Source organism: Nycticebus coucang, chromosome 17 (genome assembly GCF_027406575.1).
Source record: "Nycticebus coucang isolate mNycCou1 chromosome 17, mNycCou1.pri, whole genome shotgun sequence".
In the NCBI taxonomy this organism is placed as follows: domain Eukaryota; kingdom Metazoa; phylum Chordata; class Mammalia; order Primates; family Lorisidae; genus Nycticebus; species Nycticebus coucang.
The window spans coordinates 7054632-7080218 of NC_069796.1; positions in this window are offsets into that span (position 1 = coordinate 7054632).

The window sequence follows — 25587 nt, forward strand, 5'->3', positions numbered from 1 at the left end:
TCTAAAAGTCTATCGACCATTTGATCCCACAATCCCACCCAAAAGAAAAGAAATATTTTTATCAAAAAGATAGCTGTATCTTTTTGCAATATACATCTGTATATTTATTGCAACACAGTTCATAACTGCAAAGATATGAAATCAACCTAAGTATGAATCAATTGATGAGTGGATAAAGAAAATGTGGCGTATACTTGTGTGTACACCACGGATCTCTCAGTGATAAGAAAGAATGAATAATGTCATTTGCAGCAACCTGGATAGAACTGAAGTCCATTATCCTAAGTGAAGTAAGTCAGGAACAGAAAATAAATGATACATGTTCTCACTTATAAGTGGGAACTAAATTAGGGCTGCACAAGAGTGGTATAATGACAGTGGAGACTCAGAGCAGGAGGCTGACAGAGGATGAGGGACAATAATTACCTGTGGGGATGATGGACACTATTGAGGTGACTGGTAAACCAAAGCCCAGATTCTGCCACTATGCGGTATGTCCATATGATAAAATTCAACATGTACTCCTTAAGTCTATTAAAACAAAAAATGATGAAAAAGGAAAAATACAATAAGATCCTTTATTTTTAGAATGCTTAATACCAGTTTGGATAAGTCATCTTTATCTTTGCCTTGGAAATGTTTCTAACATTGTCTTCATTTTTTATCTCTCACCATAAGTTTATAAACTTCAGAGTAACTTGATCATATTTTTAAAAATATTTTGCTAATTTTATTGGGATTGTATTAAATGTATATTTACTTAGAGAAAATTATATACTTCTGTTCATCGGTCTTCTTTTCTGAAAACAAAGTGTGATTTTTCATGTATTTTGTTTTCTTTTGTGCCCTAAAAGCTTTTTGAAGTTTTATCGACATTTATACCTACTTCATCCTGTCATAAATTACACAGTGTTTTAATTATGTGATCCTTTTCGTTACTATTACAAATAGAATCTTCGTTTTTAAATTTTTACTGTTTTTTCCTCCTGTATGTTTCATTTTCCAATCTGAAAATTTATATCCTATATTAATTTCCAAAAATAGATGGATGCAGACATAATTAATCTTTTAATGCTGTCTATTTCCATTTCCCATATTTATTTTATAAATACCAGTTTTCTCTATGTTGCCTTTTAATTGCTCAGACTCCAAGTCACGTAGTCATTTTCATACATACAAGCTTGTCCACTCTTTTCACAGTAACTCATCTGAAGACTTTCTTCTATTGATTGTGCTACTATCTCTGCTATAACATATTGCAGTGTTATTTTTCTCTATATTATTTCATAGATCTGTGAATTATCTATTTCTCCATGTTTAATTACTTGGGAGTGAATTATGTCTAAGTGTTCTCCTATATCCTGGAATCAATTTTATTTCAGTGTGTACTGGTCATCTGTCTTTTGAAGACATAATTATCCCACAACTTATTTTAATACAAAGTACACAAACCTAATTTATGTGTTTGGTTTTGTTGTTGCTATTATTTCTTCTTATTTAAATACCTTCTCTCTAAGCCTCCTATTTTCTCCATAATGTTGAAGGTAGATTCTTCTTGGCTCCTCTTTTTGTTTATCATAATATTGTTTGAATGTCCTGCTTAAAATATGAGCTGGGGTATTAAATACTGGCTTTTTTATTAGTTCATCATTAACCTTTGAGGGTACTAGAGAGAAAGTTACGGACACAGGCTGACTTCATCAAGTAACGTTGCTCCTATAAGTTTTCTCTCTGAATAAGTCACACTGTCATTTTTGTGGGAGTGTCAGTAGACTGGCAGTGCTAACTGTCCAATAGATGATGAATGCTTTTAGGGTCACCTGGCTAATTTCATCAGAATATGACTTAATGAGGAATTACGTGCTGCTCAGACACTGGATTTGGTTTGAACACTCAGCTTCATTTTGCTACCAATGATCTTTTGGGTTCCCAGGTGGTTTTCTAGGTGCCCTTCATGAGACTGTGTCTCCGAGGCTCGGTAAGGATCTCCCATATACTTCATGACACAGTCTCCAGTTCCATTAATTTTGCCTCGTTGGAGGATGGAGTTTTTAGGAAGAATTTCAGTGAATTTTTCTACTCATATCCTCCACATAACAGTTTATCAAAGATTAGAGTTATGAGTATTTATTTCAATGTCTTCTTCTAATTTGGTCCCAATTTTATTGTATTTGGCCAGTATTTTAAATATATAGCATTAGTTTGAGCTTTCCCCACATTTGATGAGAACATTACATGGTACAAAGAGTAACTTTATTGATGAAAAACCAAATCTAAAATATAAATACAAATCATACGCCTTTCTTGAATTGAGAGTACTATGCTTAATAGTGCTTTAAAAACAGAAGAATTGATAGCAACAGAAATCTTGATACACCATTTTTAATTATTGGCTGATCCAGAAGCAATCCTAAATAAGCACTCCAAGTAACTTTTGGAGTTGATAAATACACAAAAATCTTTACACATTATCATTTGTAACTACACTTTATTTTGAAGTGCATGAAATGTTTGTAAAAATGATAGGATGCTTTATTATAAAACTTTACTCAAAAAAATGAATGAATGAATTTTGGAGATGAAAGGCCCGTAAGCAGAGCAGGGTGTGCTACGTGCCTGTAACAGGTGCTCATCGAGAGAAGGGTTATTTAAAACACCCAAACGTAGCTCATGAGAGGAACCCCACCTATATAACCATCAGGGACTTTTACATTCAATTTGAATTGCAACATATTAAGCAGGAAAACTGCTCCAAGAGTACTTGGATTATGTATTACTTTTTAGTTGATTTTATTTTAAAGTATATTATTTTTAGAAAATTATTTTAACATTAAAATATTGATAAATATACAATATTTTGCTATAGAAGTTGATGCTATACGATTTCTTTTTTCCTATTAGATTCTATCTAATAATTAGAAATTGGTCCTTGTTTTAAAATAGCTACATATTAATAGTCCATTCAGTGAATATGTATTAAATTCATTTATTTTGCCAGAGAGTAGTTGTGCTGCTATATCTTTCTCCTACTCATCCTTATATTCTATTAAGTAAATTCTATCAACATTCCAATTTTAATACCAAGGAATGCAATACTGAGTCACTTGACTAATTGGCTACCATGTCTAGAATTATAATTTGGACCAATTTTACCCTGAAGGTCATGCTTCTAATTTCTATGATCTACTTTTAGCTACAATTATAAAATCTGGCTGTGTATCTGTATCACTGATAGGTATTTAATAATAGCTCAAAGGCCAAGGCCACATTTCAGACCTGTAGTATCAGAATCTCCAGGAGTGCGGCCATTTATCGGTCCTTAAAAATAATTTTAACAGCAACAACAATAACATATGTGTGTGTGCACGATGTACAGGACCCAAGTATTTCTGAACTGATATGAGTGTTGAGACTTCTGCTTTTAAAGCTATACAACGTTTTATTCATATTACTAAGGAAAATGTAAATTTGTCATTCATATCAATCATGATTAACCTGTTTATATTGATGTATTATTCTCAAAAGTCCACATATTGCAATATTGCAAGCCCAGAATAATTCCAGGACTTTAGCTGTCATACACTTTATTGCTGCCAATTCTTATCATTATTATGTATGGAGTCAGCAATTTGTAAAGGTTCAGTGTTTTAGTTTAGATTTTCACCAGCCTCACACTGCCTTTACACTTCAAAGTTCACATCCAAGATAATCCCTCTGCTCCTTTAGCACGTTCCTCAGCACAGGAGCACATTGGCGCCTTTCCAGATGTATCTGCTCACTGACTCCTGTACGATTTGCCGAGATGCAGTTAAGTAGCAGAGATCCCAGCAGGTAGGTTAAGGACTAAATTTGTTACACCTTTGCCAAGTTCTGCCTGCTTCCCCTTCACAGTCTCAAATCTTTTCTTAGTTTTGGGAACCTCTGACTTCTTATCTTGGTCAAAGCCTTGTCCTGAGGCTGTGGTAACATTTTTAAACCTAGCACAACTCATAGGACTCAAGCTCCACCTTCTGTTAGAATCAGGATGGCCCCCAAATTGTCCCATTCTGACTTGGCTCCGTGGTTCTAATAGGTGGTTCTCAGCCTTTTCCAAAACAGGGAGGGGAGGGAGGGGGGAGTTTGGGTAGAGAGAGGGTGATTGGTGGGATTACACCTGCAGTGCATCTTACAAGGGTACATGTGAAACTTAGTGAATGCAGAATATGATTGTCTTAACACAATAACTAAGAAAATGCCAGGAATGCTACATTAACCAGTGTGATGAAAATGTGTCGAACTGTTTTTAAACCAGTGCATGGTGCCCCATGATGGCATTAAAGTACACAGCTATGATCTAATACTAATAAAAAAATATAGACTTATCTTCCATCACTACTATTATAACTTTTTCCAATTCATGATTTTGCTATATATATTTAATATTCTACATGTCTGAAAGCTAAAGAACAGTCTTATCATGTTTTCTTACATCTATAGTATCTAGGTTGGCTTAATGGCATATTCAGGATCACAAGCTCATACAGCAAAAGCCAGAATATTGGAATTCAATGGGCAAAGAAGGAAAAATGCCTGCCCCCCTCTGTCTACCAATCTTGTTAACAAGACACAATACTCTGATTTTCCAGTTGACTTCCTTTTCAATGGATTTGCTGGTGATGGGTGTCATGTAGTGACACCGCTGGGACCCGAACTTGAGTGTTGTTTGGCTCCATCTTTAGCTGCCTGCTCAGGAGCTGCCTTGAATTAAATATGTTCTCAAAAAAAAAAAAAAATCCAAAAAAACAGGCTAAGCAGTTCAACAGCCTCACCTTGACCGTTATAATACAGGCTTGATGGAGACTGGATCAGATACAGAATCAATAAAGTAGTTCAATAATGGGAAAACCATGGTCTTTGGCATGGGCTTACTCATGCTTAAAATCTGGCTTTACAACTTCTAATTTCTTAATACCTAACAATCACAAACTGACCATATCTCAATAGTTTATAGGTGCCATTGTTTCACAATCAGAAATCAGAAGTAAGGGATATGATCCCATTGGTCCATCGCTCCTAAATTGTTATTTTTCATAAACCTTTTTAAAGTTGCTATATCAAAATTCAAGGCTTTCTCATTGATTCCTTAATAATTACTTGCAATGCATAAAAATAATATTTGACATTTTCTTCCACTATTTTTATGAAGGCAAGAGCATAGAGATAACACTTTTGTATGATTTATTTTTTTTTTATTTCTGCTTATGGCATCAATGTTTTATAATCATACATATTACATTAGGTAAAATTTAGATTTTTGGAAGTGGACTTATCTTCATGTCTATGAAGATAATCAGTTTTCAAAAGTGCAATCTCTTGACAGAACAAATTACAAAAGGTGAACAAAAAGGTTTTTAGGCCAATCAGCCTTTCTTATATTCATGTGCATGTTTTGGCATGGAAAACTGGCATATTTGTGTTTTTATCTTCCCTAGGTTAAGCTAATCTATAAAATTAATAAATCCATAGAACATTGCTCACTTTGGGTCTTGTCCAGGTAAAAGTTACTCGGCCTAATGCAAGTCTGCGTGCTGGGCTATATGACAAGCTAAGTAGGAATTGTTCAGTCCCCTACATATCTTTACATCTCAGACAACACTATTCCTACCTGATTAGTTTCATCCAAATACCAAATTATTTGTCAGAACAGGCCCTGATGAATGCAGGTAATCGCTGCGAAGGATATTTCACGAGCAACTGCTTGGAACGGCTCTGTGATTATTGGGTTCAACATTTAGAAATAAGTTATGAACAATGCTTGTTCTCATGTCTTGACATTGTAATTTGTTTACACATGATTTTTCACTTGTGAAATCTATCATTTCCATGATTTCTAAAATTTATGTATAAGAACTTGGAAACATCTCCAGAACATCTTTCTACCTTATGCTTAAGAGAAGCTGATTAAAGCCAGTGAAAAACCTAGTGAAAAGCTTTGTAAAGTACAAAACCAAAGAAAGTCTCACAAGTAGATGAGGAGACGAAACTGTGCTTTACAGCCATGATGGGCACTGATCAGATATGGAACTGTGGGAGACAAAGGGAAAATCGTGGACTTCAGCACGATTTACATTTAAATTCTGCTTCTATGACTTATTTACTGGGTGTGGTTAGAAATGCTGATTAACTTTTGTGGTGCCTCAGTTTTTCTCATCTGTGAAATAAAATATCTACCTTGCACGCACTAATTCATTGATTCATTCTACAAATGGCTCAGTGATTACTATGTGCTATGTGACTAAAAGCCTAAGAGTAACTTGCTTGCTAGGTTTTTTAGAATCTGTTGATGTGTTAGAAAGGCTTGTTACTGTTGCCTGAGTTTTTCACAGGTGAATTGTGTTTAATAAGAATGAGGCTGGCTCAGCGCTGGTAGCTCAGTGAGTAGGTTGCTGGCCACATACACCAAGGCTGGAGGATTTGAGCTCCACCCGGGCCAGCTAAACAACAATGACAACTGCAACCAAAAAATAGCTAGGTGTTGTGATGGGTGCCTATAACCCCAGCTACTCAGGAAGGTGAGGCAAGAGAGTCACTTAAGCCCAGAAGTTTGATTGAGGTTGCTGTGAGCTATGATGTCACAGCACTCTACCGAGGGCTCACTCTGTCTCAAAAAAAAAGAAAGAAAAAAGAGGAGTGGGTGTTCAGCACTGTAGCATAATGGTTACAGCACCAGCCACATACACTGAGTCTGCAAACCTGGGCCGGGTTTGAACCCACCAGACTCGGTGTATGTGGCTGGTGCTGTAACCAGCTCAAGTACAACCAAAAACAGTCGGGCATTATGGCGGGCGCCTGTAGTCCCAGCTACTTGGGAGGCTGAGGCAAGAGAATCATTTAAGCCCAAGAGTTTGAGGTTGCTGTGAGCTGTGACACCACAGCACTCTACCAAGGGCAACATAGTGAGATGCTGTCTCAAAAAGAAAAAAGAAAAAAAAGAATGAGACAAGTGCAATGATTGTGGAACTTGTCTTTAATTCTTAGGATTTAGACATTTCTCAAATGGCTGTCACTATTTCTTGCTCTACTTTTTTATACTGTATTAATTTAGATGGTGTCCACAGAAAAACTTGTAACAGAAATTCGCTCTATTGTGGCAGCTCCCTAGCAATGGGCCCCCTGAACAGCAAGTGTCCAACTGTGCATTTATGCCGATTTTTTTGATATGCAGCAGAAACAGCATCCAATATCCAGGTGCCAGGCCCTTCATCTCTCTTGGCCACGAGGCCTCTTTGTGGTTCAAAAGTACAGGGAACATTTTTTGCCCGTCATCATTGCCAGTTCCCGTCTCGTTGGCTCCACACTATCACCAGAGATTGATTTTCCCTCTGTTTTCTCTGCCCCACCCTCTGAGTATATGCATCTGGTTATTTCCTCCCCACATGTAATAATTTGCATTTTTACAACTTAAATCTTGGTGTTATCATTTCCTTACCACACTTCTAATGCTCTAGGTTCTTTACTAAAATTATTTCCCTGTCCTCTCCTGCATAGGCAACAGCATCCAACTTAGTACCATCCACAAATTAAAATGTGTTGCTTATTATCTTTTTTCCAGGACTTCACAAAAATGTTGAATATAAATGAACTTAAAGTTTTCAACTTTTAAATGTCCTCATTTCTAAGCACCCAAACATTGTATGTGTTATTTTTGTTTAAGATTATAAAGTCAGTGTAAACTTATTTACACAGGACATTATTAGACTAATTAGAAAATGTTACATCGAATTATATTTCTACATCAAGTTAAATATCTTAAGTAAATAGATTTTTCCCTCTTTTTTTACTCAATAAATATTTTTTGTTAGCCTCATTGAACCCAGACTAACCTGATTCCAATGGATTAAATTTTACTTATTTTCAAACAGTAAGTACAGATTTAAAGAAAAATGCCCTAAAATGTTGATTTGCTATTCCACATCATTCTATTGACTTTAAATAACTTTTACATAATGCTTCTCTGAGGAAATTTTAACCAAACCATGTTTAAGAGCAATTTACATTGAGTCAACATTTAGTCGTGGCTAGTAAAATAACTTGTCTTTGATAAATTACAATTAGCTAACAACATGACAGAAATAAAAATGCGCTGATTGAAAAATTAAAAAAAAAATATCTCAACCATCAGTTTTTTCCTCAGGGCCCTGTGGAAAAGGTGTAGAGGTGGGAAGAGCCTGTTTTGAGGTCTAGGGTGTATGGAATTATCCGTCTCTGGTGTACAACCTCAGTCAGTCTCCGAAAATAGAAAATCCACAAAAGGGAATACATATCAAGAATGTTGGACATGACTTTAAAATCATCTAGTTCAACCCCTTAATTTCACAGATGAAGGAAAAGAAGCCCCAGAGAGATTAATGGAGAGAACCAAGTTCACTCAACGGAGGAAAACGTCTGTTTCCCATTACCCTTATGGACACTGCCTGGCTCTTCAGGATTACAGCGCTTCCTTTGGGCCTGAGGCATATGCTTCTAAACATTTTTTTAGAAAGTCATTACTTTATGCTAAATGTTACCACTTGTGGAATTAAAACCAAGTTACTACTGTATGCCTGAAAAATAATCTCCACATTTATATGAACTTTCACATGCATTTCACTTAAGTGTGGTAACTCACAACACACTTTTGTTGCTTGAATTTCAAGATGTGATTTTTTTTTTTTTTTGAAGTCTACCTGAGTGCACTTTCAAAGCTTTGGTACTTGACACAAAATGAACTAGTAATCTCTATAAATAGATCTTGGTACTGTCTGTTTCCTATCTTCTTAATATCCTAAGGAATTTCTCATCCAGCAATAAAAACTATGACTGTGAAGGGAAATGATTCCAATTCCTTCAATCCTGCACAAAGACTGTTACCAAGAAATGTGTAAAGACAGACATCGGGTTCTGTTCTCTACGAAGAAAATATGTTTAAATAGAAATGGAAATGTGGAATGACAAGGAGAGAATCCAACACTCTGCAAAGGATGGACTCCATCCTGGTTACTCTGGAGAACAATGGGAAAAAGTATTTTTTCCAAAGAAAAGCTCCAAAAAGAGAACTGTATGTAGCTTTATAAAAATGCTCACTTACATCTCTTTACATAAAGAGGAAAACAAGATGCAAATCAAGGCCCTGAAGAACTGTTTCCCTCTCCCTCCCGACTAGTTTTGCTTCTTGCTGTAATATAAATATTTTCAGATGATTATTTGCAAGTCAGTATAGACCCCCCCAAACTTGAAGGTCATATTAAGTGCAGACTTCCAGTATATATAAAAAATGTTTTAAAATATTTAGTATTAGGTGTAACTCCTTGATACTAAGATATATATATACATATATGCTACACGTAAATAAATCTCACTAAAGCTCTTAATTAACAAAACATCCTCAACTCATTTAATGTAGTATAAATAATGTTTTTTACCAGCTAATCAAGCATTATTGCTTACATAAGAGCAACTCTGTTGAGCCTAAATATTCCTCTTTGCATTCAGTGTAACGTACTTTGTTTCAATTTGTACATCAATCAATGGATAATTTCAACATGTATTTTTAAAAGTTAGCAAAATTCCAGATATGAATAGAAATATTGCTAAGCCACATATTACAACTACAATATTTTAATTCTAATTTATATTTTGTGAGTGAACTTGGATATAGTTATGCTTGTAGAACTCACAGTGTCTTTTGTTCCAGTTTGGACAAGATAAATATTCTGTTCAATTAAAACCTTTGAGCAATCAATTTACATAGGCTTTATGGCAGATTAAAATGTGGTCTCTGCCATCAGTGAGCTTGCCTTCTATATTTGGAGGACAAAGGATTATTTATCTTAGATTCCACTAGCTAGAGAATTATGTGAGATAGTATATTTAAAATAACAGAAAGCAAGAAAGTACTTTAGAGTTTTCTAAATAAAACGACCAAAAATGAAGCCCATGTGAATGATAATGATACGTTGCACCAAATCTCTATTCTTCACATAGGGCATGAAGTTGGTTAATATCAGCACATGATACTAAAAGTGCTATTACTAACAGATGCATGAGTTATGAATAATTACAATGTTATAATGAGTTCTGGAAGAGATAATTAACTGGGTTACTAGTGACACATTGCATATTTTAGTTTTAAAATGACTTTTTAAAACTTCAAATTACTCTGGGTACATACGTTTTAGTTACATAGTTTGCTTTGCACAGTTAAAGTCAGAGTTCTAGGAGTGTCTTTCACCCATAAAGTGTGCAATACCACATATACCCATGCAAGGTACACTTTGGGTGGGAATTTACCCATCCCCCTCCTCCTACCCGAATTTCATTGAGTTTTGCTTCTATGGGAGCATATAGGTCATCTAGTTCCAGTTTAGTATTGGGTACATGTGGGGTTTGCTTTTCCATTCTTGTAATACCTCACTTAGGAAAATGGTCTCTGATTACATCCAGGTGGGTACAAAAGATACCGGATCTCCATCCTTTTATGGCTAAATAATATTTCATGGTGTAAATACATCACAATATATCAATCCATTTGTGTACTGAAGGACATTTAGATGGTTTTTACATCTCTGCAATGGTGACTTGTGCTTCTGTAAACATTCCAGTGCAGGGGTCTTTGTGATAAAATGTTTTTTCCCCTTTGAATGACTCCCTAGTGGCGGGATTGCAGAACCAAATGGTAGACCTGCTTTTAGTTCATTGAGGAACATAACCAAGCCCAGAAGGAGATCAGCTCTCATGTACTCTCACTGTCCCTTTATTCCTTGAAGAAAGCTCAGTGGGCCATCTGTATAGGAAAACAAAACAAAGCACCGTCACCCAAAAAAAGAACTGTGTAGAGACACACAGCTGCCAGCCATGCAGACCCAGAGGGAGAAGACTCATCATGTTTCTCTCATTCTCCTCCCTTACTAATGAGGATATAAGTCTTCTAAAAGCCACACCTTTGTCCTCAGAGTGGAATTCCTCTCCCTGCCCATCATCCCCAAGCGAGAGCACACTTCTTTCTTTTACTATTTCAGGAAGTCAAAAAGATGTTTCTGCTTCCTTCTCAATTCAACTTACAAACAACTTTCATTTCTGAGGATACTACAAAACTCTCCCAGATGTCCCATCAGACAATCAATATTTGTCTCTCATTTCATATACGTGTGTATCCCAATATTTATATTCAAGAACATTTTTTTCTCAAACTTAAAAGTATTCATTCAAGTTTACTCAATGAATTAGATTATGACTTTGTCCAAATGTCTTGGGTAGTATTGCACTGAAATTTATGTTAGTATTCCAGACTCTCACCCCCAGATTAGGCTGTGAAACATTAGCTAGATTTACCATAGGAACCTGGGCTGTCTGATGTTCTTACAATTCTTACTGAGCCCCTGCTCTAACCCCTTGACATTGTGCAAAATTAAGAGTTAATCCAATTTTCAAATGGTGGCAGAATATTTATTACTTATATAAAACAAGAACTCTAAGTTTCTGTCTGTGTTCTCAGAGTAATTTTCGTAATATAGCTATACTTTTTAATTAGTATTCGTGAAGACAGTAGTGGGGATAGCAAAGGTTTGGGTTTTTGTGAACGGAAAATGTAGTGAAAACTAGCAATGGGAAACTCTCCCATCCCTCTCAGGATAAATCTACAAAGGATGAGGACTTCCAACAACCACTTCTAGAGCAAATGTCATTCCCAGGTTGAAAAATTCAAGTGCATTTATTTTTAAAGTAATCTTAAATAGACAAAAGTTGTATGTTTGGCCAGGTGGATGCACCTGCTATGTAATAGGATGACTCTTGAGATTCCACTTCTTTGCCAGTGGTTACAACTGTATCCCTCTATCTTTACGTCACCAATCTGTCTATAGATCTAATTATTAACAATTTACCTTTACATTATGGATATCTGTGTGAGTTTAATATTGAACATACTGAGACTTTACGGAATGCTATTATTTATTGGAAATGCACATTTAACAACAAACCATTTCCTCTGCCATGACATTTACTCAGTTAGGGCCTTATAGACAGATATAATTTAGCTCTTCCTGGTTGAATAAATCACAGTAGATTTTAGGAAATTGAAAAAGGTTAAAAGTGCTTCTCTGGGATGCCTAAGACTGTGTTTTCAAACTACTACTTAACTACTGTGTTCCAGGCAATAGCTGCCCTTATGATAGCAGGTATCAATAGTGACACAAGTTGTCTCCTGTTTGGTATCTGAACAGTGTGGCATGGATTTAAAGGCATAGGTTTGGGAGTCAGCCAAACCTGAATGCAAGTTAGCAGCTGCCCATGGCAGTGAGATCATAATTAAGTAGCTTCCCTTCTTTCTGTAACATCTAGCTTATGCTGGCAACATCTGGAAAGGCCTGCAGACATGATCTGTATTTTAAAAGAAAATAATTTTACTCTGAAAGAATCAAAAACTCATCCTGAGTCTGGAAGATATTGTAAAAGAGGTCTTCCCTAATCCATCTCAAGTCTTACTATAGCCGTGCAGAGTTCCTTCTCTCTCTGAATTCCCTCCCCCAACTCACTGGTTTTCCCTAGAATGTGGTCCCTAACCATGTCAGAAACTATCCTGCAGAGATGCTCATGCATGGGGCTCTAGGCTGGAGAATACTTCAAATAATTTCAATTTCTGGACGGTGCCTGTGGCTCAAGGAGTAGGGCACCGATCCCATATGCCGGAGGTGGTGGGTTCAAACCTAACCCCGGCCAAAAAAAAATAACAATAATTTCAATTTCTACAGCATAGAAATTTCAATTTCTTTAGTCTACAAGGGTAACTATTGTGTCATTGCTGTGGCTCACATCTCCTAGCCCAGCTATGAAGCTTACTCTATTACTGAGGCCTTTGTCTCTTGCCTCTATCGATACAAGTCCTTTCTCCCAGGGGTTAGAGGGTGTACTGGGGGGGGGGGAAGAAGCTGGTTAGAGAAACAAAAGCCTATATTTTTGAGCTTAAACAATCTGTAACAGAGATCCAAATACAAGACTTTTCTCAGAGGCGTATTGTGAAGATAGTTAAAGAGGATTTATAAAGCAGGTGGCGAGTGAAAATGTTGAATAAATGAGTTATTTTTACCATTATCATTGTCTCCAAGTAGGATCATAGGCCTTCTAGAGTCAGGTAGGGTTTTTGCTTTGTCTTCACATTCTTATTTAATACCTACCTTTAATACCTATAGTGTGAAAACTTTTCAAGATCAGATTAGCATAGAACACGCTGGAGACTGTAGATACCCCCACATCCAGCACATACACAGACACCTGCTCAGATGTACACATACGCTCCATCGTTTCAAATTCCTAAATACTAGCTTCCAAAATAAACCTGATAGCCATAATGATTCGTGAGTATTTTCCTTCTAACACAGAGACTTTCTTTCAATTCCCTACCCTGTTTCTCCTCCTCTGCTCCATCTTCTTTCCTGCCCACACCCTCAGTCTTCCTGTCAAGAGTCCATGCCCTGATCAAAGTAAGACACTGTCGAGGCAGCAAGATACACTGGGGAGATTAGAGCAGAATAAAAATGGCTCCAGAAGAGTCCCCTGATAAGAGCGAACTTAAGAACAGACATTTTGGACAGGTACAAATGAAAGAGCATTCACATGGGGACATCCAAAGTCTGTTACTGCTGGGAAGAAACCCAGCAGAAGAGAGGAAGACCCTGCTGCTGGTTACCCTTGAGTTTGTGTGCACCACCAGTCCCTGCCTCGAGTGCATTACACTGATTAGCTGTTTATTGACATAATTGTTGCAGGCCTGGACACATGTTGGGACACATTAAATCCTTATTAATACGAATTATTACTTTTCAGCTGTCAGAAGTGCTTACAAAGGAAAATTGTCACGATGTTTTATTTTTTTTCCATTACTTGAGCATTATGACAAATTTCACATTTGTAAAATGATATTTGTGCTGCCTTGAAGCTATTGGAACATTTAAATCTACTAATAGCTGCTATTTTCTTTTTTCATAAATTAGAAGGGAAAAGGAAGAAAAATAACAAGTTTCAAAAAAACCACATGCTATTTTAAGTCAAGAGCTTAACCAAGAAAAGGCAGGTGTTTAGATTTGGCTTTCGTTCCTTAGAAAAATAAATGAATACAAAATTACAATGTAGTCGTTTCAGTACATATCTTTATCCTTTCCATTACTATTGCCAGGTTTTAATAGTTTATCATTTACAGCAAAACGTAAAGTAGGTCAAATGGGAGTTCTCCTGTTAGGAAAAAATGTCGTCCGTGAGCTGTTTAACAATGCGCAGGGATCTTGTTTACTAGTCTGCCCTGTCTGTAATGTTCTGTCTACAAGATCATGAGCCAAGAAATATATAAAATAATTGAGGAATCCATTTGTAGTCCAGAAATTCATAAAATCAGGATGAAATTTTCATCCCTCTCCTATTAGTGGCCGGTCTCCTCATAATAAGGTTTGGTGAAAGCATATTACCAAAGGGAAAGAAAATGGATGGGACTCCAGACAGCATGGGGCTCCTCTCACCGGCTGCTCTCTTCCACCTCCGGGACTGCCGAATCCCACGGGCAGAGGGGATTACGTGACATGGTGTCAAGTGCTCACTGGATTCTGGATGACTAAGCATCTTTATGTAACTGCCGTGCTGCTAACCCCACATGGGAAAGAGCCTGAGAAGGTTAATGTAAACATTGTCTGTTTCCTTCAAACCACACCAGAACACCACATCTGGAGGGTCACCTCACCCTGCAGTCAAAGCACAAAGGACACTCGCTTTGTGAATGTCAGGATCATTTTATGAGAACCAGACACCAGGCAACTGATGTGGAGCTCAGAAAAAAAAGGCAGACTGTTGCATATGAACCGTTGGGTTTATTAAAAAGGGTATGAGTATGAGGCCAGGACCCACTCGAGTAGTCACTGAAGTTTCCAGACAAATTACAGGCGTGCTGCGCCTAACATGAAATGGCAGAGAGACTCCGCAGTAATAAGATTTTGGAGCACGGTGACTCCACATGAGCCAAAGTCATGGATTAAACAATTCAGTCACATCTGGCCAGTTTTGTGATAAGAATAAAGAACACTGGAATGCAACACAGGACTCTTCTAACAAGAAAGCACTACCCTTATTTGTGGCTTAAAATGTCATTGTATGCGTATTCTATTTATTAAGCTATAAACACGCATGATGCCCCACTCTGCCCCCATCACAGATAATGCTGCCGTGCACGTCCTTGAAAGTTTTCCCTATTGTGGGAATTTGGGGGGAATAGAGAGATATAGATCCATAGTTACACACGCACACTCACAGGTGCTGAAGACTAAACTGCAACGCCAGATTGTTCTGCACGCCTGTCAAAAGTAGTCTACGGTGGAAACCTTTACCTAACGAGGGAAAGTAAATATTGTTAAATATAGAAGAAAACTTTTCTTTCTTTTCTTTCCCCCACTTGCTCCTTCTCGGACGGCAGCATCTTAATTTATTCAATTGTACAATAGAGGAGCCTAATCCTTGGCTTTTACGTGGCTTTTTCCTTTCTCTTTCTTATCGTCCCCAATCTTAGGGAACCTCCAGCATCCACAATAAAGACAGTATCAATAGCCACTTCTACAGGTCCTTGTAATCCTCCGTATTGATCCATCAGTCCTCTCACTAATCCATCAGCCTTAATTTCTTCTGCTTTAATTTGATCCTTCATAATTTCCTGATATTTTAACATCTGTTGTACTCTACCCCAGTAGCAGTGCAGAGCTGTATTTCTCAGCCTGAAATGTATCTCTTATTATAATAACATCCCAAACAGCCTTAAGACTTAAGAAATATGCCAGCTCTCTCCTATAGTAATACTAGTTTGCAAACATTTTTATAGGACATTTTTCATTTTATTGCAATTATATGTTAATATCCCTCCCTCACCAGTAACACATTTCTTGAAAAAGGAATTATATCTCGTTTGTAGCCCAAGTGCCTGAAAATGGCAACTGTTCCACAAATGTTTGCTGAATGGGCTTTTGTTATTACTTCTCTCGGCTCTTATCTATTCTTTTCAAATTATAGTTAATTATCTGAAAAAGTAATCCTATATTGTTAATATAAAATTATACCTCTTTTAATAAGTTAAAAAATAAGCAAACCTGCAGAATGTATTTGTTAAGCATTTATATATGTGTGCTAGAAAATATGAAAGAGAAAATAGAAAAATAATCATCAATGCAACCTTCTAACTACAAATGGCTTCATGGTGAGGAGCCAAGGACAAGATGTGAGAGAATTACAAAGGTGAGTTTTTAGAAATAGTCACCATCTTCTAGTCCATGTTACTTAATTAATATGCATATTCTTTTTTGTTGTTGTTGTTGTTGTTGCAGTTTGGCCAGGGCCAGGTTCGAACCTGCCACCCTCAGTATATGGGGCCAGCGCTCTACCCATTGAGCCACAGGCACCGCCCTAATGTGCATATCATATTCTTAATAGAATTAATGCCTCATGTGGGTCAAACATCAGTAAATTGTGAATTACAAAGCAAGATAATAAAAGTGTATTCCAAAAAAAATTTAAAAAAGGGATCAAAAGAAACATTGTGTGTATATTTACTTCTGAAATGACTATTTCTCCTTCAAAGAATCTTCGATTTTATAATTTTATGACAGGAAGATTCTAGAGAAACAATCTCTTCATTCAAAACTAAATAAGAAACACAACTGACGTTTATGTGATTGTGAGCAAAATACTGTCTACCTATGTGTTGATTAAAACGTCTGGTTCTCACATTAAGGAACCTTAACGGCAGTGAAGCTGGTTAAGTTCATGACCAGGTAGGCTTGTGTTATTCTACAGCCAAAGATGGTTTCACTACGCCTCAGCTCAGCGTCCTCCAGGCTGCTGCCTGTCGTAAACACACAGTGTACAGGCTGCCTGTTACGGAAACCAGGAACAATGATTGTTGGAATCCCTAAAGCAAGTACGCAGAACTGGAAGCAAGCCCGTGTTTCTTGACATTGACAAAAAGTGGAATTATTTGCCCTATAGGTAGTAGAAAGGGCTGGGACAAACTAAAAAGCCAGTGAGCCCAAGATCTTTCTCATGATACTTCATGATATAATCCCAAGTAGCCATAGTGTGACCTTTCCCGTTCCTTCCATTTGAACCTCTCCACACTATTCTGAGGCAGTTTGCTGAGCCTACCAGGGATGCCTGTTTGGATGCATTTTTCAAATGCTTGCTCAGTTTTAAGGCAGAGTTAAGTGCCTTTCCCTCTACAATCTGAAAGTCCCACTAACTCTCATTTTTTCTAATCAATATTGTAGCTAGTTTTTTGCACATCTGTTTCCCCTGCATTAAAAAAAATATAGTAGTACTTTGGAAAAAAACAAGTTTGTTGAATGAGTTATTGAATGTTTAACCAAGTAAACACACAGGGTACAGCATGCAAAGCCACATCAAGGGGAGGTAGCGCAGGGAAAGAGCTATATTCATAGAGGGAGAGAGGGTGAGTTTCTTGGACTTTTGATAAAGCTCTGGAAGGTCTCTCCTGCCTTCTCTCCATCATCTTCTGAGATCTATTTATCAAAGAGTCAAAGAGATGAGGAAATATTTACTGATGGAGGGCAGCAGGCACAGGGAAAGTTCATGCCCCATCTGGTGACTTAAAACAAGACATTCTCTGGATCTCAGTGTTGTTACTTACAAAATTAAACATTAAACCCAAGTACTTTCTGAAGTTCTCTGTGTGGACATGCTAGGATTCTATAGATGAAGAAATTGAATCTATGCAAAGGGAAGAAGTGAATTGATGTTTTTCCGGATGCAGTATAAATGCATCATCGTCTTTTTGTGATTCACCTTATTCCAATATTTTCAGGAGCCAGGAAACATGTAGTCTGGACAAAACCACGAATGAGCCATAATGAACAAATCAAAAAAGAATCAGAATAGATAGGACTTCAACTAATTTTATGTGTTAAAAAAAATTATTGTTAACTTTTTTTCCTTTGTGATATGGAGTGCTGGTGAGCGCTGGGCTGTACATATTTTATGACAGATCCTATTGAAGGGGGTATATAAAATCACCTCTCCTGGACAACTGAAGTCAAATGAATTCACTAATAAGATCACATACATGATGATATTGATCCTACCGGCGCTAATTTTTGAACCTTTCGATATTCATCTCATCAGCTAAGTAAAAAACATTAATCTCTATGGTTTTCTTTTCTCTTTATTAAAGTAAGAAAAAAATCATCAAAAATGACATCTCTATAGTTAAAGTTTTCTAAGCTAAAATTTCAATTAAACAGCTATGTGATATAAACAGCAGTACAAATCAAGTTACTGCTGATTACTATAGAAAGAAGGCTTAATTAAATATTCAAAACACAGTTCAATATCATTTCCTCCCTTTATGAAATCCCATCTTAGATTGTGCTAAATCAACAAAGAACTGTCAGATGCAGTCACAAAAACATATTTGTTTATAATGTAAGTATATGCTTATTCAATTATCCTTCTGAGATAGAAAGATAAACTGAAATGCTTGTTAAGAATTTGATGCCAAATAGGAATAAGGAAAAGATAGGAGCTTACTGTTCATATCCCTCCAACATGTGGAAAGAAAAGTCTTGTTAGGTGTAAGGGGCTCAAAATAGGAAAAGAAAAATCACGGTGAGCCACTGAAAAAGAAAAAGAAACGTCTTAAATACCTTTTTTTTTTCTTTTTTTAGAAGAGATTATTTAACCAAATACAAAGAAGGCAAAACAGGGCATTGGGTATGTAACCCATGAGAAATATCATTTCCGGAAGTAGAGCTGACCTTCTCTGGATATTTATTAGGAATTATTTCCTGACTCACATCCCAAATTTCTCTGAAATGTACTAATCTCCCTTAGGACACTCTGTTATAACAATACCTCCCCATTCATTCTGCTTTGACTGCAATTCTACTTTATTAATTTTAGAGGAGGTTTTACTTGCAATTAGCCATGTGATTATGCTGTAATCATATTGAATTCCATACTCTGAAATGAATTTAGCATAATCTGGACCTAAAGAGGCAATAAATTTAACACCCACTGAGTTAGTAGGAAACCAGTACAGCACCTTCACTAATAGGAGGCACAAATAGCAACTGAATAATGGAGAAATTTCTGAAACAGTAAAAGGAAAGCCCAAGACATAAAAATATGTACAGCCTTCCATGGTTATTCAACCAGTCAGGCTACCAGTTAATAAGTTGAAATCCAATTTCAATTCTTCTGAGAATTGGTCACACATGCAAAGAAAGGTTGTGTGGAGTTTGCCCAGTTGAAAATGTCAGCTGTTGGAGAGGAAACACAGGTGCCATTGGTCTGTAAATCTTTGGAAAGGGGCAACAGTGTACTTCAATAAGATGTGTGACAATTGAAGACATTTGCATCAGATACTTGCAAAATTTTTGAGGGCATTTGTGAGTTTTTACCTCTATATCTCGATTGAACAGTTAGAAAATGAACTTTTTTAATGGTTTAGATATTTAAATGAAGGAAAATGGTGTAAGAGAATTGTTGCTTTACTGCCATTACTAATACGGGTGTATGCACACACACAACAACAACAAGTGTGGGTGCGTGTACGGATGAGAAGACTTTTCAAACTTGTAGATTAAAATTTTCTGTGGTCTAAACATCATTTGTAATCAAGGGCTTAGTGAATAGCAGGGTAACTTTAAGACATATTTTATTTTATTTACTCATCACCCCAACCTTATGATACAACATTATCATCTCTGTTTTAGAGATGAAAAAACTAAAACTCAGACACAATTTTGTATAAAATTAAATAGGTATTAAATGATCAAACCAGGACTGAATCCAAATCTCCTAATTGGATGCCTTTCATGCAACTCTAATGCATCACATAGCTAAAAAGCCATGTGATTTACGTTTTTATTATAGAAAAAAATATTTGTATATTTTGTGTATTTGTATATATTTGTATATATGTACCATAGATGTATATATACAGCTGTACCATATATAATAAGTATACATTATAGTAAAATGTAAAAATATAATGCAGAAATTAAACCACTTATTCCACCCTTTATCAAAAAGTCTTCATTGCTATTATGAGGTAGGTTCTTTCAGTATAATTTCTTTGATGCTCTAGTTTCTTAGATGCTCTATATGTAATATATATATGTATATTTAAATTATCACATTAAATGTATTAAACTATTTCTTGTTTTTAATACCAGCTATATTTTCATAAGTCAATAAATATAGTTTTGATTATATGCTGTTGTTCCTACCGAACGTGGGTTATATTGTTAAAATCAAATGTCATCGTTTATTTCTTGGTGGAAGCTCTGTTTCTTTCTGTCATTTGTTTCTTTAATATAGATACTAAACTTCTACTCCTATATTTCAGCCATCTTTCATTAGTTCCTTTTTTAGAACAGATTTATAAACTAAAATAACGGTGTCAGAAATCACAGACACTCACATGGCCTTTCATAAATGTCATCAAATTCTCTCCAAAAATAATCCTTACAACAAAGTAGACAGTGATGTTTTAATGAAAGATATTCAAGAGATAGGACCTGTGGTGTTACCCAAACACGGCCGAGAGAAAAAGGCAGTGTGTGGCGACCGATGGAAAAGATGGTATGGACATGGAGACTGACGTTAAGAGAAACAAAAACAGTCTAGACCTTGACTGGTCTGGATGAAGCAGAAGCAAAGAAAAAGGCTGAAGACAAAGAGAGAGAAAAGACAAGGGCAAAGCAAAGCAAAAGCAGTGACGGGAGCAAAGAGTTTGGTCTGGGAGACTCTCAAAAGCTTGGAAAGTGCCACGTGAGACATCTGTTTGATTACAAGGTACACCTTGATTTCAACTCCCACCAAACAAACAAATAAAAAAAAAAAATTGGACTGTTTTCTTCAGTTCATACTCAACATATCTCTTCAAGTTTGTTTGGGGAGCTTTGAACATAATATTTTCTTTGATGGTTAAAAGCTGTACTCATTTTAATTGGATGCTGCTCAGAGCCCACGTATCATCAGACATCCAAATTCTGCCAAGTGTGAACGTGGTTGTAGCTGTTAGTTCTCACAGCCTGATAATTATAGTCGGTAAAGATAAAACAAATGATATTATACTGACAAATAAGAGTGAACTCAGATTTAAAGAAAGCTATTGTGTAATTACATCATTTAAAACCATAACAAGAGATAAACACTCACTTGTTTAGATTTTTGATTTTATGTAATTCAGAATAAAGGATATTTTGTGAGCTAAAAAGGGTAATATAAATTTTTTTACTGCTTGGATATTTCACTCATTATTTCCATTTTTATTACTCTTATATTATTTTATAATCATTTTTAAAGTTTTAATGGGATCAAATCTACAAATATTTTCCGGCTGTATCTATTTTTTACTCAGTTTACTTCTCTAGAGATTTATGAAGTAACTGTCTATATTTGCTTATCTACTTTTCTCCAATATGGTATAAAATTGGGACCAAAGTTGATCTTGTGATTCAGTAAACACATTAATTTTCCGAAGTGCCTAAATTACCAAACATTTGTTGAAAATCCTTTTTCATACCATGTAATATTTATACTTTATTTTTTTTTTTGAGACAAGATGTCACTTTGTCACCCACACTGTAGGGTTGTGGCATCAAACTCACTCACAGCAACCTCAAACCCTGAGTTCAAGCCATCCTCTTGCTTCCACTGGACTACAGGCACCTGCCACCATGCCTGGCTAATTTTTCTATTTTTAGTAGAGACAGGGTCTTATACTTCTGAGCTCAAGTGATCCTCCTGCTTCAGCCTCCTAGAGAACTAGGGTTACAGGTGGGAGCCATTGCGCCCAGGCTAATATTTACTTACATATATTAAAAAAAAAATTAATACATATTCACATTGTCAGACTTGACAAATGGAGAAAAACCATAAAGCATGATTTTATATTCTTTAATCTACCATACCATAATACTGCAGTCCCCAATCCCAGGGGCACAGCCTGGTTCCAGGTTTGTGACAGCTGGAGGTGAGTGGCGGCCCAGAGAGCCGGTCATCATCTGTACTCACAGCTGCTCCCACTGCCCACATCACTGCTCAGTTCCTGCTCCTCCTGTCAGAGAAGCGGTGGCGTTAGATTCTCAGGGGAGCAAAACTGTGCATACAGGGATCTGGGTGGCGAGTAAATGACATGCTAATGACACACTAATGCCAGGTGATCTGAGATGGAGATGTAATTCACACGAATCATCCCCAAACTATGTCACACTCCTTGGATCCACGGAAAAATTGTCTTCCATGAAACCAGTCCCTGGTACCAAAAAGATTGGGGACTGCTGTCATAACACATAGATTGTGCTAAATATGTGTTTTAGATTAAACTTATTTTATCTGCATTATGTATTTCCACATAAAAATAATTTTTACAATGGTTTTGAGCTTTTGGGCTCAAGTTGATGGCTATAATTATAAACATTTTTTATACCTGACTCAATTGACTTAATTGGTTTCAGTATTCTCCATCAGACATTTAATGCTATGACTTTACTATTTTTGAATACTTTATTTTCAAAGTATTCAAAATACTTTGAATTGACAGTTGATTGTCATTTTAATATCAACTAAAATTAATGCCAGGGGAGTATTTTACTTAGAAGTACTCACATAATGTTCTTCAGAAGGGTAAAGGAGTGGTACCATTTATATTTCTTATGCAATTATGTAAATATTATAAAATATTATAATATTATTATAACAATATTTTGTGGGGCTCACTACCCTGAAATAAAATTATATTTTATTCAAAATTGTATTGCCTTCTGGCCTGGCACCCATAGCACAGTGGTCACAGCACTGGCCACATACACCAAGGCTGGAAGGTTTGAACCCAGCCCGGGCCAGCTAAACAATAATGACAACTGCAACAAAAAAATAGCCGGGCGTTATGGTGGATGCCCGTAGTCCCAACTACTTGGGAAGCTGAGGCAAGAGAATTGTTTAAGCCCAAGAGTTTGAAGTTGTTGTGAGCTGTGATGCCATGGCAGGCTACCAAGGGTGACATAGTGAGACTCTGTCTCAAAAAAAAAAAAAAAAAAAAACTTGTATTGGCTTCTGTGATTTGTCTTTGGAGAAAAAAAATATCACACCACTCTGATTTTTATTATTTTTTAAGTAAACTAATTTCTCTGCCTCCATACATTATCAGAGTTTTATATTTAATATTTCTTCACCCCAGAAATGTTTTATTTTCTTGCATATGTAATTATTTCTTCTTTTTTTTTTTTTTTTTTTTTTTTTTTTTTTTTTTTAATTTTTTTATTAAATCATAAGTGTATACAATGATATGATTATGGGGCATCATACACTCACTTCATAAACCATTTGACACATTTTTATCCCAGTGGTTAACATAGCCTTTCCGGCGTTATCTCAGTTACTGTGCCAAAACATTTATATTCTACATTTACCAAGTTTCGCAAATACCCCTGTAATATGCACCATAGGTGTGATCCCACCGATTCCCCTCCCTCTACCCACCCCCCCCTTTCCCACTTCCCCCTATTGTTAAGTTGTAGTTGGGTTATAGCTTTCATGTGAGAGTCCCAAATTAGTTTCATAGTAGGGCTGTGTACATTGGATATTTTTTCTTCCATTCTTGGGATACTTTACTAAGAAGAATATGTTCCAGCTCCATCCATGTAAACATGAAAGAGGTAAAGTCTCCATCTTTCTTTAAGGCTGCATAGTATTCCATGGTATACATATACCACAATTTATTAATCCATTCGTGGATCGATGGGCACTTCGGCTTTTTCCATGACTTAGCTATTATGAATTGGGCTGCAATAAACATTCTGGTACAAATATCTTTGTTATGTTGTGATTTTTGGTCTTCTGGGTATATGCCCAGCAGAGGAATTACAGGATTGAATGGCAGATCTATTTTTAGATCTCTGAGTGTTCTCCATATATCCCTCCAAAAGGAATGTATTAATTTGCATTCCCACCAGCAGTGCAGAAGTGTTCCCTTTTCTCCGCATCCACGCCAACATCTCTGGTCTTGAGATTTTGTGATATAGGCTAGTCTCATTGGAGTTAGATGATATCTCAAAGTAGTTTTGATTTGCATTTCTCTGATGATTAAAGATGATGAGCATTTTTTCATATGTCTGAAGGCCGTGCGCCTGTCTTCTTCAGAGAAGTTTCTCTTCAAATCCCTTGCCCAGCCTGCGATGGGATCCCTTGTTTTTTTCTTGCTGATGCGTTTGAGTTCTCTGTGGATTCTGGTTATTAAACCTTTGTCAGAGTTATACCCTGCAAATATTTTCTCCCATTCTGAGGGCTGTCTGCTTGCTCTGCTTACTGTGTTCTTAGCTGTGCAGAAGCTTTTTAGTTTGATCAAGTCCCAGTAGTGTATTTTTGAAGCTGCTTCAATTGCCCGGGGGGTTCTCCTCATGAAATACTCACCCAGACCAATTTCTTCAAGGGTTTTCCCTGCATTCTCCTCTAGTATTTTTATAGTTTCATGTCTTAAGTTTAAATCTTTAATCCAATGAGAGTCTATCTTAGTTAATGGTGAAAGGTGTGGGTCTAATTTCAGTCTTCTGCAGGTTGCCAGCCAGTTCACCCAGCACCATTTGTTAAATAGGGAATCTTTTCCCCACTGAATGTTTTTAATTGGCTTGTCAAAAATCAAATAGCGGTAAGTAGCTGGATTCATCTCTTGGTTCTCTATTCTATTCCAGATATCTACTTCTCTGTTTTTGTGCCAATACCATGCTGTTTTGATCACTATCGATTTGTAGTAAAGTCTGAGGTCTGGTAGTGTGATTCCTCCTGTTTTGTTTTTATTTCTGAGTAATGTCTTGGCTATTCGAGGTTTTTTCTGATTCCATATAAAACGAAGTAATGTTTTTTCAAGATCTTTAAAATATGACAGTGGAGCTTTAATAGGGAGTGCGTTGAAAGTATATATTGCTTTGGGTAGTATGGACATTTTGATAATGTTGATTCTTCCTAGCCATGAGCATGGTATGTTTTTCCATTTGTTAACATTTTCAGCTATTTCTTTTCTTAGAGTTTCATAGTTCTCTTTATAGAGATCTTTCACGTCTTTTGTTAGGTAAATTCCCAAATATTTCATCTTCTTTGGCACTACTGTGAATGGGATAGAGTCCTTAACTGCTTTTTCAATTTGACTGTTGTTGGTGTATATAAAGGCTACCGATTTATGAATGTTGATTTTGTAACCTGAGACGCTGCTGTATTCCTTGATCACTTCTAGGAGTTTTGTAGTAGAGTCCCTAGTGTTTTCCAGATACACAATCATATCATCTGCGAAGAGCGAGAGTTTGATCTCTTCTGACCCTATATGGATACCCTTGATCGCCTTTTCTTCCCTAATTGCGGTGGCTAAAACTTCCATTACAATGTTGAAAAGCAATGGAGACAATGGGCAGCCTTGTCTGGTTCCTGATCTGAGTGGAAATGATTCCAATTTAACTCCATTCAATATGATATTGGCTGTGGGTTTGCTGTAGATAGCCTCTATCAGTTTAAGAAAAGTCCCTTCTAGACCAA